Source organism: Triticum aestivum, chromosome 7A (assembly GCF_018294505.1).
Source record: "Triticum aestivum cultivar Chinese Spring chromosome 7A, IWGSC CS RefSeq v2.1, whole genome shotgun sequence".
Classification (NCBI taxonomy): Eukaryota; Viridiplantae; Streptophyta; class Magnoliopsida; order Poales; family Poaceae; genus Triticum; species Triticum aestivum.
Window position 1 is genome coordinate 79,622,944 of NC_057812.1, and position 18,603 is coordinate 79,641,546.

Here is an 18,603-nt window from a genome sequence, read left to right on the forward strand (position 1 = left end):
GTTGTCACTCTGGGCTTAGCGACCTCGCCTTAATTGCCAAATTTGATCCATTGAGGCCCGATGGGTTGTTTTCAGGGCAGTCGTGTCGAACTTTGGCAGTTGTTAATTCGTGAGCCAAATCCTAACTGATAGGAGCAGTTTCTAATGTGTGGAGCATAATTCAACTGCTGATGAGGTAGGGTGTTTTTGTGGGCTCTGGCATGTCTTTTTTCTTTTCTTTCACAAGCATGCCAATTTGTACATTCTTTTCTTTATGAGAAGTCAATGCTCATGCCAGTTGCGGGAAAAACTTTCAATACTCCCAAATTGCTATATGCATTTATGCTGCCAAATGGAACATCAACGTCAATGATACTAAAATCGGAAGAGACCTCAGGGGACGGGGGTGATTGTGGTGGATAATCCATCAGTAGAAAATGAGTGGAAACATAAATGTATTATCATAACTAGTCATCAACCTGTGCGGCTGCACGGGCCAGTAAATATTGAAAGAAAATAATTTATTATTGAAGGCTTTACATGATACTTTTTGTCAATGAATCCTTCTGTTATTTGAATGTCGTGAAATAAAGATTTGTTTGGGAAGATAATTGTGCATCACCATGTATAGTTTTCTCTGGATTGTCGTAAGATGGAAATATTTCTTAAGTTAGGTTTGGATAAGAGGGTTGATTACTATTGACACGCTTGTGATATGTAATCTAGAAATACCTTTCAAATAGCAACCTCATATCTCTTCTTATCGGTTTCATGAGAAAGTTCTAACTACAAATGTAACCCATGCATAATACATTCAGATGGCTTGGAGTTTTAAGCATTTTTATCACTGTGAGCAGGCAAGAACTTTAGTATAATTGAAATGTGAGCAGCACTTAATCACTATCATGATATTTGATTATTAAGCAAAGATATGATGTGTTTAGATTAATTGGGGAGCTTTATTGCACCTGCTTCTACTGAATTTGCGATTTCTTAGTGTGTATATGATGGACATTCGACGTAGAAGTGTGGACCTTCACACAGACCAATTCAGTTGACTGAATTATTGAATATGTATGTGCTATTGCATGCATGTGCATTTGTGACTCTTTATCATTCTTTACCTCATATCAAACATCCCAAAAATTAATAGCTATATATTGGAATAAGTGTGCGAGGGGTTATATAAGAAATTCTGTTATATTGTGATTTTGTGCCACCATATGGACCTAAACATTTTGTTTAATAGTTTGCTGGATTGGCGCATTATTTCTTTATTTCTGATCATGTTTGTTTAAAACTCTTACGTTGAAGAAAAGGCAATATTCATATTCATCCGATCAATGGGTATATTTTCGATATAAATCTTAATAGTACTTGAAATTTCGAAGTTACCTTTATTTGATGGCATAATTCTTCTGTAGTATCTTGTGTAGTTGTGTAATTAGTTTTTGATTAGTTGGTGCTAGATAGAAATAACTTGAGAGAAAAATTATAAACATCTTGGCAACTACACGACAATGAGCAACTGCACTGAATATGGAGACAATCGTTTCTATCAGTTAGTCTTACTTAAGAATATGCAAAAACTCGAACATAATGATGTAAGAGAAACTGAAATCTTTCTAATAAATAACCTTATATTTCAAAAAATAGTATAGCTTGTACATAGAGCATACAGTTCAATCAGTATAGCTTGTACGTTCACATCAATAATGTATTACGAATTGAATTCCAATAAATAGTAGAGGACAATAACAATTTGAAAGTTGTAGGACCTTCCACAATAGGTTTCAAACATTGCTTTTCACCCCTGGGGAGTGTCATAAGCGACCTCGAAGCATAGTGCAAACCTCAGTCTGTTCTTGGAGAAGGGGGAATATATAAAGTATTCTTGAAAAGAAAAACCAAGGTGTACCCCACAGCTCTCTTATTATCGTCTATGTTACAAATCTTATTTACGGTCTACATGGTAAATATAACACAAACTTTAGTACATCTGCGCCGAGAACATAAGAACTCACGGTCCAAGTGTCCAACAAACATCCAAAACAACATGATAGATTATTTGGACGGCCATGGCAATGTAAGGATTAAAACTATTCAAATAAGCTTTCAAGGCAGCGTAGGATTATTGGATAGCTATTGAAAAGTAAGATTGAAAATATTCAAATAGGCATTAAGGCACAGTAGTAAGGGTTGAAATTATTCAAATAAGCTATTGAGGCACGGGGGGATATTTAGGCAGCTATTGAAAAGTTAGGATTAAATTCTATAAATCAGCTATTACACCTATTTAATTCCCTAGGTAGTCACCAAATATAGTAGGAGCAAAAAAATTCCGCATCCGAGCAACTTTGTGTTAGCTTTTAATTTAGTCCTACTGCATGCATAGAATGGCAATGCAAGCAGCATCATGAGGAGTAAACCTCTTAGCCAAATCTGGCCTTATCCGACAGTAAAACACAAGTCAATAGTACTGTATTTTTTGGAACACACCAATCGAGCAGATTCTGCAGTCAGATTGCTTGCATCCATATAAAAACAAAATATACGATTCACTGAGAAGCACCGGAGCAATACTGAGGGATGGACGAAGTAAACTGAGCTATTACGCCTATCTAATTCTCTAGGTAGTCACCAAATATAGTAGGAGCAAACAAATTCCGCATCCGAGCAACTTTGTGTTAGCTTTTAATTCAGTCCTACTGCATGCACAGAATGGCGATGCAAGCAGCATCATGAGGAGTAAACCTCTTAGCCAAATCTGGCCTTATCCGACAGTAAAACGCAAGTCAATAGTACTGTATTTTTTGGAACCCACCAATCGAGCAGCTTCTGCAATCAGATTGGTTGCATCCATATAAAAACAAAATATACGATTCAATGAGAAGCACTGGAGCAATACTGGGGGATGGACGAAGTAAACTGACCTGAATCTAACTCGCCGTGTGCAGGCACTTCTTTGATCTCTTTTCTGGTGCATTGGTAATTCTTCTTTTCTGCTGGGTCGTATGTTGGCAGAACACCAATTTTAGCCAGCGTCCATCCATCAAGTTGAACGTGAGACATTGTTGCCCCATGGACTTGTTGACCTATGATTGATGACACTTGGTGAATTAGTTGATTCGTGGAAATACGGAAAAATTTGTAAGGTTTCTGCTGGTGTTTGCTTAGTTCCTGTAGTTAACGGTCAACCCCGCTGTTGGACTTTAGGGTGCCGCTGGAGGAAATGCAGTCTGCCCCTAAAGAACACTTGGACATGTACGTTCGCCAAACATAGAGCCATGAGAAGCTGAAAGAAAGCATCAGCACTTAACTATCATATTGTAGTTGAACAACTGTGTAAAAAGTACAGATAATTATAACCTTCAGGCTTCAGCACAAGGATAAACCAAACCTCCTTTTCCGAGAGCAAGCACATCGATGAACCTCAAGCTTGCAGGAACCTCTATGAAGATCACCATAAATCCCCCTTGAAACGAATTAAATACTGCATATTTGTTGAATCAGGGCTATGTCACAGTAGCCTAGTTGGCATGGTATACTTCAAGATTCCACAAACCATGACTTCTACGTTATTATTCCCTCTTTTGGAAATCAACCATCAGTAGTACAGATAGATGGACATCTAAGATAGCAAATTTTCTTCATCAGGTATTCAGAATTAATATGATTTCTCAGCAATTAGGGATGATGGGTTACTTGCCTTCATCATAGTTTCGTGGGGATATGACTGATGGGCGACCAAGTCCAACAAACTCTGCATGCTTTCCAACAGCGGCGGTTGACTGATCTGATTGAAAGTCCCGGCAGTTCACATCCTTCTCTACTCCATCGCCCATAATGGATTGCTCTTCCAGTGTGGTTCGGACATGGAAACTGAGATAGAAAGGACCTTCTCCTCAGCGGAGATTCAACGGCTGGAGAGGATCGGGTAGAGGCCGGTTAGATTTTCATATGGATTAGAACATGAAAGTTTAGATGACGGAAGAATATGAGGAGACGTGATTTTTTTTTGAGAATTATATGAGACGTGATGCTAGGGATCTCCAGCCGACGGGAATCGATGGGTTGGGATCGGGTAGAGTCACGTACTGCGTTAGATGTTTTTTGGCAGGCTGTGGAAGAATTTTTTTTCCAAGGCCCATGAAGAGTTTGCTAACTTGTGCACGTGGGAGGTGGGACATAGGGCCTGGACTCTGCAAGTACTTCATCCTACGGCTGCAGATAGGTAATATGGAGATCGTGCGGTTAATTAGCTTAGTTATTAAGGATTAACATGGAGCCTTGATTGGTGCCTCCAATTAGTAAATATAAGATATAAGATTGTCATGTGTTTATTTATTTTTACCTGGCTAAGAACCATGTCTTGAGGAGTAGAATCAAAGGACATGGGTGGTCGGGACAATGGAATGAGCAACTGCAAAAATAAGGATCTTCAAGTCTGGACGCCAATACCGATGAATAATGATCACGATAGTACAAAGGAAATTGTGCAAAATCTGATAATAATATAAACATAAGTTAATTTCAGTGTACTACACGAGCATTTTAGACATTAGCAGCCATCTATGAATTCAGTGATATTTTCCCGGCAAAGAAAATTCAGTTGTGTTGATTTCCTTTCACTTTCAGCTCAACAAAGTTTTCATCAAGAAAGAAAGGTTTGTGAGCTTTACATCCATGGTTGTCCCTTACTCTAGCTCATGTCAATGATATATATGATCCGATATTTCTTATTAACTGCAATTTTTGAACAAGTTTGTGAAGAAACCAAACTTTTGCGAAGAAGAATCATACTATTTCTATTTAACATTTTTTTATGATGTATAAATTCAATACGGAGTGTTTCTCCTACATTTTTGTATGCGGCCTACATGAATACACAAAGAAGGTTTACAATAACAAGATACGAGTTTAAGCGGTATCTGCAACAAAGTCTTGTATCACAGTCCGTACAGCAACCGGAATTCGAACTGAGTGGGTACTTCCGTCTGACCATGTCAAGCTCCCAAAAGTGTATCCTCCTTGCACTCTCTGCCTTGTGGTGAATGTCACCATAAATGTTGCGCTTCTACTGCTTCCTTTGGTGAAAGTAATCACAGATGGTTCTACCGACACATCTATCCCTGCTGGAGCTTCAACCACTAAATGATATGTTGCTTCCGCTGGCCCAACGTTAGTCACTGTGCGCCGAAGCATGACATGGTCCTTGAGGTCCGGCACGACAATTGACGGGAGGTTGAGATTGAGGTAGTAGGACTCACAACCATCTAAATATCCAAGAGTGCAGTTCAAAAACTTGTTGTACTCTCTTGCATCCACGTCATAAACCAAGCCAGGGTCAACAGCTCTATCTGGGTCTATGTGTCCACCACCAAAGTCGAAGGGGTCAGCTAGTTTCCTTGGGACCGCTTCTGCTTGGATTGGCATGCCAAAACGATCAGTCACAGATGCTGCAACCAAGACAAGAAACAATCAAATCAGTTTTATATTTTGACGAATTGTTTTCATGTATTTTTTGTATTTCAATGTTCACACCTGTGGGGACGATGGCAGACTTGATCATGGCAGGTGACCAGCCAGGGTGAACCGACTTGAGCAGTGCGGTCACAGCGGAGACATGCGGGCACGCCATGGATGTCCCGGATTTGAACACGTAGGAGTCGCGGTCCGCTGCCAAGATGCTGACGCCAGGTGCAGCAATGTCGGGCTGTTCAAACATGTGTATTGAGAATTAGTTAAGAAGTCGTAAGTTAAGAAAAATTAGGAAGGCTAGGTAACAAACAAGACAATGGCAACAATTGTCTCAAGTTAAGAAATTGAGAATGATATATACCTTGAGTATGCTAGGGAACAACATGCTTGGACCTCTCGACGAGAATGAGGCGACCCTCGGCGACAACACCCCTTTTCCGACAACGGTCATGGCAGGTGACACCTTCACCACCGCATTCCTACCATGACACATGACTGGCATGAGTTTCCGGAGAAGAAGAAAATGCATTCAAGTCTGTTTCAGACAACACGACATGCACTCACCCTTTGACCCAACTCCAATAGGAGGCAATTCGTTGTGCGATCTCAAAATCCACCACTACACAGGGCATAACGCCCCTACACAAAGGCAGGAAGTCGAGGAGGTTAGTAGTGTACTGTGCAAATATGAGGCCCTTGGCGCCAGCCATGGTGGTGAGATTGATGGCTATGGGAAGTGCTTGTCGAGGCGGCATGCTTCTCGCCGCCACGGGTTGATAGCATAGGACGATTTTACCGGTGACGTTGCTCAATGCCAGTGACGACTCCGTGTCACAGCTGCGCAGAAGTTGTAATTCAGTATAGTTGATAAAACACTGAATCGTGGTTACAAAAGTGGACAACTACAACAAATGCGTCAAGTGATTACAGATGCATAACTACAGAAGTTTTATTTCATTACCTCCCGGCATAAACAAGGTCTTTAAAGTCGCCCCTGATCACAGATGCATTGTTGTGAAGAGATTGCCCCTGTATTTTGAATCAAGCACACATTAATAAGTAACTAAAGGAATCAGGGAAAGCTGGCTACAGGGACGAGCTAAATGTACTTTTTGTTTGTTTCCACGCTCTGAGACGAATCAAGTTAATTTGTCAAAAACTATAAAACCAATTTTATAGCCCCGGATCTATTATTTCCTCACACCAAATAAATACCTGGAGAATGTTTGTTTGTAGCATGCACGTACCACAAGCTTTTCATTGTTTCCGAGCGATATCAAGGTCAGGAAAGACAATCGTGCTAGCGGCCACCGTCGTAACCCACGACAGGGCATTAGCCACTGTTTGTGGCACAGGGCCATCATTCCCTCCCGCGAACACGATAGAGATCCCTCTTTGCACAGCATGCAGCGTCCCAGGAAACTCATGACCAGCCCCAGCAATCGAGAGCGACAAGACGTCCACACCGTCATGCATAGCATCATCGATAGCCGCGAGGACCGCTGCTTCAGGGCAACTCCCACCCAACCAACACACCTTGTAGATACTGAGCCGCGCACGTGGCGCCCCGCCGCGTGCCACACCCATGCCTAGGCCTCCGTAGCTCACACCCTGCACTTCCCTGCCGGCGATGGTCGACGCGACGTGTGTGCCATGGCCTTCAATGTCCCTAGGCGACTTATAGTTTCTGTTTAGCACCTCGTCACTGATTCCACGCCCATACCACCGCGCACCGATGATCTTTTTGTTGCAACTTGTGGCGTTGAAATCCTGACTAGTCTGGCATTTCCCTTTCCACCGTGCCGGCACAGGGCCATACCCATTGTCATCAAAGCTTCGTGATTCAGGCCATATGCCTATAAATAAGCATGGGAATCAATTGATTCGGTATCGAAATTTCTCATATTCAGGATTTAAGCTTGAGGGGTCGGACTGCAAACCTGTATCGATCACACCCACGATGACATCTTCACCATACTTTGCTTTTCTGAGTAGGCCCGGTTGTTGTCCTGGTTGGTTATGGTCAAGGCCAAGAAAGTCCCAGCTCCGAGTTGTGTGCGTTTCGTGATAAGTGTTAGGCTTCACAGTGACAACTTCTGGGAATTCTACATCCAAAATATGTTGATTAGTTCTTGTCGGTCATGCAAGTAGATACGATGATAGCCAGGAGCCTATAGGACTGACAGTCACTTACTTGCGATTGTCTCAGCCTGAGACTCGGTGAGCATCGCCGCAAAACCAGAAAATCCATGCTTGTAACTGTAAACTATCGACCTCAAGGCTTCATCCTTGCTGTTGTCAAGTAAAATGAGGGTGAGCAAATCATGACTAATACGTTGACGATGCAACATGAACTCCTCATTGTTTTTGTTTTGAACAAAATGAATTTGTAGCTAGTTACAGTACCTCCCAAAAACAGAGGTTAGCATGTCACGGTGAGACGCGGTGACCATGGATGGATCATCATGCCTCTTCTCCCCCATATACACGATGTAGAGCTGAAATTCATTTTGTCGCATAAGTTCTCAACAAAAAACAGATATCAGGAAAGAAAGCAAATTGAGAAAGGACTCGGGTTTGTATCTTACTTTACTCGACGCGTTAGCTGAAACAGGCAGCAGTATTACCAGCAGTAGGAGAGTGCCGCAGAATGCTGTTCTGGAATCCATATCTTGCTTGGAGAAGAGTGCTATGTTGTTGTGTTTGTGTTCCCTCGTGTGGTTTGTATGTTTATATAGCAGCCAGGAGCAATAACCATGGGGGTGCAAGAACAGTTCAAACCAATTTGTTTGCTTGTCTTGTTTCTCATTGCAAAGGGAATGTTTCAGCGTTGTTAGTTAGGTGACAGCGACACACACGCGTGAGGAACAAAGACTAATCCTTTTGTCTATATAGGAATCTCCTTGCTTTTCGTAATGAGGAAGAAGCACTATGCTTTGATCAAGTCCTGGCGGCTATTAGTACCAAACCGGATATAGATATTAGTTAAATATATGCTCTCTGGTGCAATGACCTGATCGACTTTCAAACTAGCTTTCCACGACTTTGCACATGCGTCTTGATCGTCCAACATGCGTCTCAATCATTCTACAAACGCGGCAGTAGGTAATACGTAACTAAGTTGACAAGCGTGACATATTCAAATAGTCCATGGGTACGTAGACCCGCCAACTTTCCTGTTATCGCATGTACTCAAAGATGCAACCTTGCATGTTTTCAAATAAGGACGCGTCTAGGGAGCGGCCGGCTGCTCCCTAGCATTCCCCAGCGGCCGCCAAAAAAGGAAAGATCCTGTCCCCGATCCCAGAAAAAAAAGCCCTCCCCCAATAGCAACAAAGGCGCATCAAACCCAACAAATCAGGCATTGGATGTGGTCGCCGGACCATCACGTGCCCTTCCCTCCCCTCCGGAAGCTCTCACGGCCCTCTGGCCATCAACTTTTTCCCCACGCACCTACCTGCTCCCACCTTCTTACCCATGAAACAAAGGGGTTCCCAGGTCTGGATCTCCATTGCCAGAGCTGCCATGGCAGATGAATCAAAGTTAAATAACAGCGGATCTGGAACAATTTGGTGCAAAAAAGAAGAGAGAGGGATGATACATCAGAACATACCAGGCAATAGTCACCATCAAGGGTGAAAAAAGAGGTGATCCTTCTCTCCTCCTATTCAGGTCCTTCCTCCTTGCCTTTCCATTTCCCCCTTACCAAATTTCTCTTCGCAAAAATAACTTCTCCATAGTTGTTGAAGATAGCATAAGCACATATCAAAACGGGGAGATCTGGTACTTGTGCTATTTTAACTGATTTTCGTGCAACTACATTAAGGGTCAAGCCAACTTTTACAACATGTGTGCAACAAAACACAGAAAATGTGCAAACATATAGGAGAGAGCAGATAGAGAGTTTTATTCACACATAATACAGAAGAACAAATGTCCATGTAGCAAAAGAAGTGTTGTAGCTACTATGGAAAGATAAAACTACCAAACAAGAATCTGGTTTGCAAGTGTTTTTTTCTTTGATCTTTCCACACAGTAGTATATGTGACTTCGTTGCTGAAAATTGTGTGCTCTATAACATCTCCTCCATCCCCATAACCTGTAAAACCTACATTATGCAAAAATGAAGCCTTAAAAAATGAACCAACTCTGGGTTGTATCGGTGCAACTTAACCAACACAAGTGTGCAACTGACAGCACTGCTATATCCATCTACTTGTGGGGTTTGAATTTCAGTAGTTGGCATCTTCAACTCATAAAAAGTTGAAGATGCCAAGTCGTATAATTTCAGATTCATTTTGGTTTGGCTAAAATTCAATATGCAAAATTCCAAAAAAATACTTATACCGGCTGTTGTGCAACTACATCATCTATTTTGTGCGACTGCAAGTACTCATGCATGCAATTCATATTGCATGTGTGTTCAACTATGTAATTAATTTTGAACTGAGGAACATGATGAATTTAACATGTATGAACACAAGAAATGGAAAAATAGTGAATTCTAAAATATTACAATCTTCCAAATAAGTAGTGCAACTACATTCTAGTGCATCTGCAAACCTAGCAAATTAGAAGCATGTGAATACATGAGGATGCCAACTATTGAATGCTTCTTGTGCAAGTAACGAAGTTGAGATGCCTCCCTAAAAAAGTTGAAGATGCCAACTCATGTGGCATTGTTGTGTAACTATTAAGAAAAGTTGGGGAAGCCAACTTCTGATTGTTTCTTGTGCAACTAAAATAGTTGAGGATGCCAACTCAGTGATATTATTGTGGGACTATAAAAAGCTAGACTGCCAACTCCCAAATGGTTCTGGTGCAACTATGAAAGTTGAGGATGTCAATTCGTATGATCCGTTGTGCAATAATTTGAAAAGTTGAGGATACCAACTCTTAATTAATTCTTGTGAAACTATAAAAGTTCGGGATGTCAACACCTAGTTGGTTCTTGTGCAACCGTATAAAAAATCACATCCCAGGCTTCTTTGTGTAGAAAAAAAATAAAAAAAATGCCTAATGCTATTTCATGTTACCTCAACAGCTGGTGCAAACGATGTGCCATCTCCATATACAACTCCCACATGCACGGTCGCCTTCCATTTCCACCGTTTCACAATGCGGAATTGGTCACCAACCTAGAGGATGCATGTAAAAGGTTACTTGTCTGTGTATGCAGGAAAGGGGAATGCACCCACACTGCTTGCTCGATACTTACCTCATCATCCTCTGCCTCTTCGTTGATATCAGCACGACGAGACTGCCGGTCGGCGGGCCGTTTCGAACACTGCCGAGAAGAACGGTTTGCAGACCCCTGTATAGAACAAACAAAATACAGAACATGGGTGGAAAACCCCAAAAAAATAGTTATTATAATTGAAAAAAAATACTACAAGGATAAATGAAAAACGACGAAAAAACAAACATCCCTCTCCTTCACTAGGAGCCGCATCTCCTTCTACAACCATTTTTGGTCTGTTAAAAAAAGAAATCAAACAAACAAATTAATCGAAGCAACCAAATGTATAAAATAAAAAAAAGAGCAAGAACAATTGATATAAAAAAAGTGCCATGATGTAAGCAACTCATGCGGATTTTTCAAAGCACACCTACAAAACAAAACAAAAATGTGTGCGACTTGATGCCATGTATGGCCAACTGGGCAGACATTAGTGTGCAACCAAGAAATTCAGCATACACACTGCCTGAAGATGATGTAGGCACTAGAGCCAACACTAAACTAGCCATCAACCATGCTTCTAGATAGCCCTTCCCTATGAAACTGCGTAAGTGTGGCAAAGCCAACTAGGATATGAACTTCTTAGATCTGCAAACTCCTCAAGCATACCCTTGAAAACAGGGCACACATGAATGTGCAACCAAAAAACCACACACACACACACACACACACACACACACACACACAAACTGTTTGAACATGATTTACGTAGTGTATCCATTTGAATATCATCGACTACGCAACTGCTTAGCCCTCACTGTGCAACTTCATAAGTTGGCTAGCCGACTAAGATACGTATATGTATGATCCAACTACATTTGCATTCCTGTGCAACTGTTACAACAAACTAGCCAATTGGTTACTTATATGCATGCAACTTAAGAGAAAAGAGATAAACCGCACAGATGCATTTTGAGAGGGTTGAGTAAAAGCATCGAAAGTATCCGCTCGGTACTCTTATGTACTTTCTTCTATACCAACTCAAATTGCTGCAAAAAAAAATCAATAAATCACCACACTGAGATTAGACGATTTGGCTCGGGGCACCACGCCGGAATCCCTTGTCGAATCTGTGTGATATAGAGGCAACTCGCCATGAAACTCGTATCCCACTAGAACATGCACCATCGACTCCCCCTGACCAAACAGGAATTCCTGAAATGAAAAATGAACAATGTCCTGCCAACTAAATGATCTAGAGCGTGCAAGATGCAGCCAATTGACGTATGAGCGTGTGCAACATGAAAATGAAATTGAAAAATACACTCCAAATAGTCCTTCGTGCCGTAATCCAACTATGTTTGCATCCCTGTGCAACTTTTACAACTAGCTAGCCAACTAGTCTTTGCTCCGTTTGCAACTTACTAGAAAAATCAATAAAAACATGGGGGAACCAGGATGCAAAAGAGATGTACGCAACCTACACTATCCCATTATCTACTCGCTCTGGTTGAAACTCAAATCTCGCTGTATCACCACGCCTCCCTAGTTCGAAAAGTGGCACGACATGACGTGAACGTCACCATAGCCGTAACTGTGTGAAGCAGATGTGATTAACCACCGCTATGGGCTGCCCAGCAAATTCGTCCCCCGCCGTTGCGACCTCTCCAAGTTGAGTACGCCTCCCTCGTCCGACGAATACGAGGAATACGAGCCGCTCCTAGGCGGGATCTATGCTAGGGAAGAGATAGGAGATACGCTAGAAGCGAGGGCATAAGCAAATTCATAGGTAGGACCTTACTTGCGCTGGTGACGAGCAGCGAATCCCCGGGGCGCGCTAACGCCTAAGGATTCCTTCGCCCGACTTCGGCTATGGTGGCAGATGATCCATGGTGGAGGTCGTGCGCAGAGGACCGACGGCTCGATGCAGAAGAGAAGGCAAGATGGCGGACGGGACATGACGGCGTGGAGGCGTGGCAGGCGAGCTGCCGCAGCCGCGGTGGGTCGCTTCAGCCGAGGCGAGGTCGGTCGACAACGGCGGCTGGCGCAAGTTGGGGCGGACTGGCGGAGGCGGCAACAAATGCGAGCGGGGTGCGGATGCGAGTGGATAGCGATGAAAGCGGAGGCGAGTGGTCTATTTCGCCTTACACTAAACGTCAGCCGTGTCCAGACTGTACGTGGGAGCGCCCCGACTAGGTGGCACCTGGCCCACGCGCACGATGATGCGAGCGAGATCGGACGGCCACGAGTTGGCCGCTCGTCTTCTCCGGATAGTGCGCGCGCGCTTTTTAGAATTTAGGTTCAAATAAAGTGCCAAGAGACTTTTTCTCCAAAAAAAATATTCCATGGGCAAAGATTGGTTTTGCTGATTCGCTTCTCCAGCTGTTAAAATTGTATAAATCCGGTAATTCAAGCCGACATAGTGTGTTGTGGTCATGTTTTTAGATAGAAGGCGATTGCCCGCCCTTAGAATAAGGCCCTTAATGTCGCAACAAAGCAAGTTTCTAAGAAGCTGCAAAGCAGAAGAGCGGAAAAACAAGTTCGATACAAGACGATTTTACCAGTGACGTTGCTCAATGCCAGTGATGATTCGGTGTCACAGCTGTGCTGAAGTTTTAATTCAATATAGTTGACAAAATCAACGAATCATGGTTAGAAAGTGGACAACAACAAAAAATACGTCAAATGACCACAGTTCAATAACTACAAAAGTTTTATTTCATTACCTCCCAGCATAAACATGGCCTTTAAAGTCGCCGCTGATCCTTGTCTATATAGCAAGCTCCGCGTGCTTTTTCTAATGAGGAAGAAGCACCCTGCTTAATTATCCCTTACGCACACATGTGTCTTAGTCGTTCTAAAAACGCGGCTGTAGGTAATACGTAACAAAGTTGACAAACGTGACACATTCAAATATTCCATAGGTACGTAAGGGACAATGACCCGCCAACTTTCCTGTTATCGCATGCGCTCAAAGATGTAGCTTTGCCTGTTTGTTTTCAAATAAAGTGCCAAGAAACTTTTCTTAAAAAAAATCCATGGGCAAAGATTGGTTTTGCTGATCCGTTTCTCCAACTGTTAACATTATATAAATCATGTAATTCGAGCCGACATAGTGCGATGTGGTCGCCTCTCTAAGCTCATCTCATGGTTTTCAATTCTTTCAATGGGAAAGCCAACTAACAAGTATTTAAAGAGATCAAACATTTATGGAAAACATACGCCCGCAAATGGATATTGGGAGTTACATAGACATCATCAATCATATCATAGTGCATATAACAAAGCATTAAAACCAACCTCATGTTCTCCTACTTTTGTAGGCATGTATTTTGTATGTAGTTGAACTTGCTTATTTATAAGAACAAGAGTTTGCCCAGCATCTATAGTCCTACCCTCCCATGTCGTGGTTATAGTTTAAACAAAGGCTAATTAAGGTGTCATTTTGCGAGACAACCGTACCAACATATTAACACTTCGTGAATACATGGAAACATCAAATCACAACACTACCCATTGAGATATCCCGGTATGTCACCCTCAGGGTCACTTTTGAGACTATAATAGGTACATACCACTTGTAGGTACAATCCAGACACATTGGCATCATGAAAACTTATATGGTTAAGATATGATACCATATTACTTGGGCCCTAGTAATAGACATTAAGCATAACAAAGTTGTAGCAACAGTCACTAGTAGAAAACAGGGCTATGGTCCAGGCCGGCTCAGCCCATTAGTCTCGGTTCAGTCTAGAACCGGGACCAATGTGGGCATTGCTCCCGGTTGGTGAGCCCAGGGGGCCGGCTGGGCCACGTGGGCCATTGGTCCCGGTTCGTCTGGACCTTTTGGTCCCGGTTGGTGGGACGAACCGGGACCAATGGGCCTCGCTCCTGGCCCACCACCATTGGTCCCGGTTGGTGGCTTGAACCGGGACCAAAGGCTTCCCTTTAGTCCCGGTTCATGTCATCAACCGGGACCAATGAGGTGCCTATATATACCCCCTCGCGCAAGAGCAGAGCTCAGTGCTCTGTTTTTTCTGGCCGAGGGGGAGAGGGCTCTGTGGTGCTCTAGCTCACCTCCTATGCACATGAGGTGTTCGATGGAATGCCCGAGCCACACTACTTAAGCTTTCTCCTCTCGAAGCTCGACCTCCAAGCTTCATTTTCCTCGAGATTTGTCTAGATTTAGCGGTCCGTCACGCCCCGTCCCCGTCTTCACCGCCGTCGATCACCCGCGCCGATCTCATCACCGACACCACCGTGGTGAGCCTCTTGTTCTTATCTTCTTTCTGAAAGGAAAAATATTCTTACTTGTATGTTTAGATATATACTTGTATCATTTTCTTACATTTATTATTGCATCTTATATAGTGCGATGGTTTTGGTATCCCCCCGTCGGCCCTCGTTCTGTCTATGATTCGGATTTGGTATGTATATTATCTTTATAACTATTGGTTCATTTATTGTTTATGAAAATTATGCCGACCAACGTGACATAGATTTTATTTATCTAGGATGTATGTGAATCAGAAATGCCAACCGACCCTATTGTCGAGAGGTTAAATTTAGTTGAAGAAGAAAACAATTTGTTGAAGGAAAAAATAAAAAAAATTGAGGAGGAGAAGATGATATTGGAGTTGCATGTTGCGGATGTCGTCGATGATCACAAGATCAAGATGGATGCAATGCGCTTGAAGATTAGAAAGATTAGAAAATATGCCATTCATACCGAGGCTTGGTATCATTATGCCGTTGGATCAATTGTTACCTTGGTTGCGATTATGATCGCATTTGTTTTCGCATTGAAATGTTTTACATAGTTTCAATGTATGGTTTAATTAATTAGATGCTCTGGAAAGCTATATGTTGTTAGATGAGAACTATGTATGCACTTTGGTTTTAATGTGATGATGAACTTCTATTAATTTGGACACTTAATTATATATAATGCACGCAGATGAATCGGCAATGGATGTACGGTGACAGACACACCCGCGAGTACATTAAGGGCGTGCATGAGTTTCTCGATGCGGCTGAGGCAAACAAGCAGAATGGTTTTATGTGTTGTCCATGCACTGAATGTGGGAATACGAGGTCTTACTCTAACCGGAAAATCCTTCACTCCCACCTGCTTTACAAGGGTTTCATGCCACACTATAATGTTTGGACGAGGCACGGAGAAATAGGGGTTATGATGGAAGACGGCGAAGAAGAAGAGTACGATGACAACTATGTGCCCCCTGAATACGGTGATGCTGCAATGGGGGGAGCTGGTGATAATTATTGTATATATGTAGCCGGTAGTGTCAGATAGATATACGGGAACTTGTTGTTCGACCAATCTCTCGGAGAAGGAGAGGTGGTCCATATCACTTCTCTCTGTATGCATATATGTTCATGACGATCTTCTGTTTCCTTCGTTTGCTTACTAGCTAGCCAGCGTGTCTAGTCCTCTCTATACGTATGTATAGTACGTAGCGTCGACCAAGCACGGACATAAGAGAGGACACTTCTCTCTATTAATTATAGCTAGCTAACACAATATATGAAACACCTAAATTAACCCCCCAAAACCCGCAACCCCCCCCCCCCTTCAAAAAAAAACAAAAACCCCAGCCACAGAAATGCTGACGCATGGATGCCTATTGGTCCCGGTTGGTAGATCAAGACCAATCATCACCCTAGTTATCAAAACCCTGTAATCGTAGCACTATTATATGATTGGCATCGTCAAATTCCCATCCTGCCTACAATAGATTACTTGCATATGGATGGGAGAAACATGATGAAGATGAGAGGGAAAGCGTTGATGGCGGTGGAACCCCCATCTTCGAGTGGAGAATCAACCTCTGGACAACCCTCCTAGACGAGGATTACTGATGGCGTCGACTATCAATTGTTAGGATAATATGGCATAAATTTCATGGAACTTAGAACGCCGAGGGAAACTGATAGCCAGAAGGAGATGATGGGAGACAACCTTTGGACCCCCAAGCAGGTGGCTCACACAGCCTCCCCCATAGCCAGCGTGAGGAGTGGGGCATTAAGGTCAATGATACTCAAATCGGAAGAGACATGCCGGGGACGAGGTAAGGGTGGGGGATAATCCATCATTACGAATGTAAAACAGAATTTTATTAAACTAATTTTCATGTGTTTTAGATTATTTTTTCATCCGCCAAAGAACCCTATGTGGAGAAATAGAATTGAAATGGACACGGGTGCTCAGAACAACTAATTGACAAACAAAAAAATAAGGATCATAAAGTTTGGACCCAAGAACAACGAGTCATAAAAATTGTGATATCACAGAAATCGTGCAAACTTCAATAACAATGTAAACCTAAATTAATTTCAGTGTACTGACACGAGAATTTCCTTCTCCATAGGGAATGTGCACGGGACCCAATTCTTGTTTTATCCCTGGCTGGGTTCCGAGCCGCTACACCAAAAATTCCCTAGTCTGTTTTCGATCTGTGCGGACCCCTCCGCACTTGTTTCTTCCATGTTACGTGATGGACAGTAGAATGTTCGATTCCGCTGCACCTTTGGGCAAGCAGAGAGTAACGATTGGTCTAGATTACGGGCTGTGTTACCACACGAGCTGCCGGATTATCGGGGCATTGTGTCATGGTGGCTCGCCCCGATGTTGGAATTTTCGGTGAGCTCGGTGTACCATGCTCTATGCCGGTCGCCTGCCATACCATGGTTAACTCCATTGTGGAAGGCTCCTGTCCCCCTGAAGATTAAGATATTCGTATGACAGCTATCGCGAAATCGCCTCCCCTCGGGGACAGAGGTACTCAAGCGGCACGGCCCAGGCAACGGCTTGTGCCCCCTCTACGCGGCACCGGAGGCAGGAACCCATATCCTATTCTCCTGTACGGCGACATGGGTCATGTGGACGTTCATTTACAAGGCATTGGGGCCCGAGTGGGAGGCCCTGAACCTTGTGTACTTCCTCCAGTATATGGCTACTCAGCCATCGCAACATTGCCACCTTTTCTGGCTCGTTTTTGCGGCGATGTCTTGGACTCTTTTGACGACCCGTAATAAAATGGTGATTGAGAAGGTCTTCCCATGGAAGGCATCTGACTCCTTCAAATTCCTTACCTTTCTGCAGCACTGGCACCCGCTTTCGAGGCAGCGTGACCGCGACCGCCTCGGCCTCATGGTGGATGTGCTTCTGGATACAACGCGTCGGCTTTCATAATCTTAGTGCCACTTGGCGGCTGCCACTAGGTGGCTTTTCCCCCTATTTCTTTTATGTTTTTTGGGGCATCTCTGTGTTGTGGCCCCAGCCGTCGTTTTTCGTTTGAGATTTGGATGCTTGTTGTACGGACCAATGCTTTATTTATAAAGCCATCGTTTTTCGTTTAAGATTTGGATGCTTGTTGTATGGACCTATGCTTTATTTATAAAGCCGTCGTTTTTCGTTTAAGATTTGGATGCTTGTTGTATGGACCAATGCTTTATTTATAAAGCGGGCGAAAGCCTATTTCAAAAGGAACTGTTACAGAGGCATTGCAGAACCATTACAATCCAGTTAATATGAGGAACCACCGCTCACTTAACTACTGATTCTCACAAATGTGAATGAACTGATAATGCAAATGGAAATTTGAAAACGATGTACTAAAATAGTTTAAGTTGGCAAGCATCATAATAATTACAAATCAGACAACATACACTTGTTCTTTTCCAGTTCTTGAAAAGGAACACCATGGTCCTTATGTCAAGCAGCACCAGTGCTTTCTGATACACTACATATTCATTATAACATCGGAGTTGATGTGCCACAGTTCATTCAGATGGAAACAACCATGTTGGACTCATCGGCTTGCCATCTGGTGCCTGAAAGTTGTGCTCTGTTATGTCTGCAGCAAATGGTGCCAACGTAGCATCTCTCAAGTTGTACATGAACTTATCAAACAGTGGACCATTTTTAGCATGGCAGAGAT

At 43.0% G+C, this 18,603-nt stretch overlaps 1 pseudogene; it reads right to left on the reverse strand.

Moving 5' to 3' along the window:
- Positions 1-4,899: 4,899 nt before the first annotated feature.
- LOC123154016 (subtilisin-like protease SBT3.9) lies at positions 4,900-8,146 on the reverse strand (annotated as a pseudogene).
- Between the last annotated feature and the right edge of the window lie 10,457 nt (positions 8,147-18,603).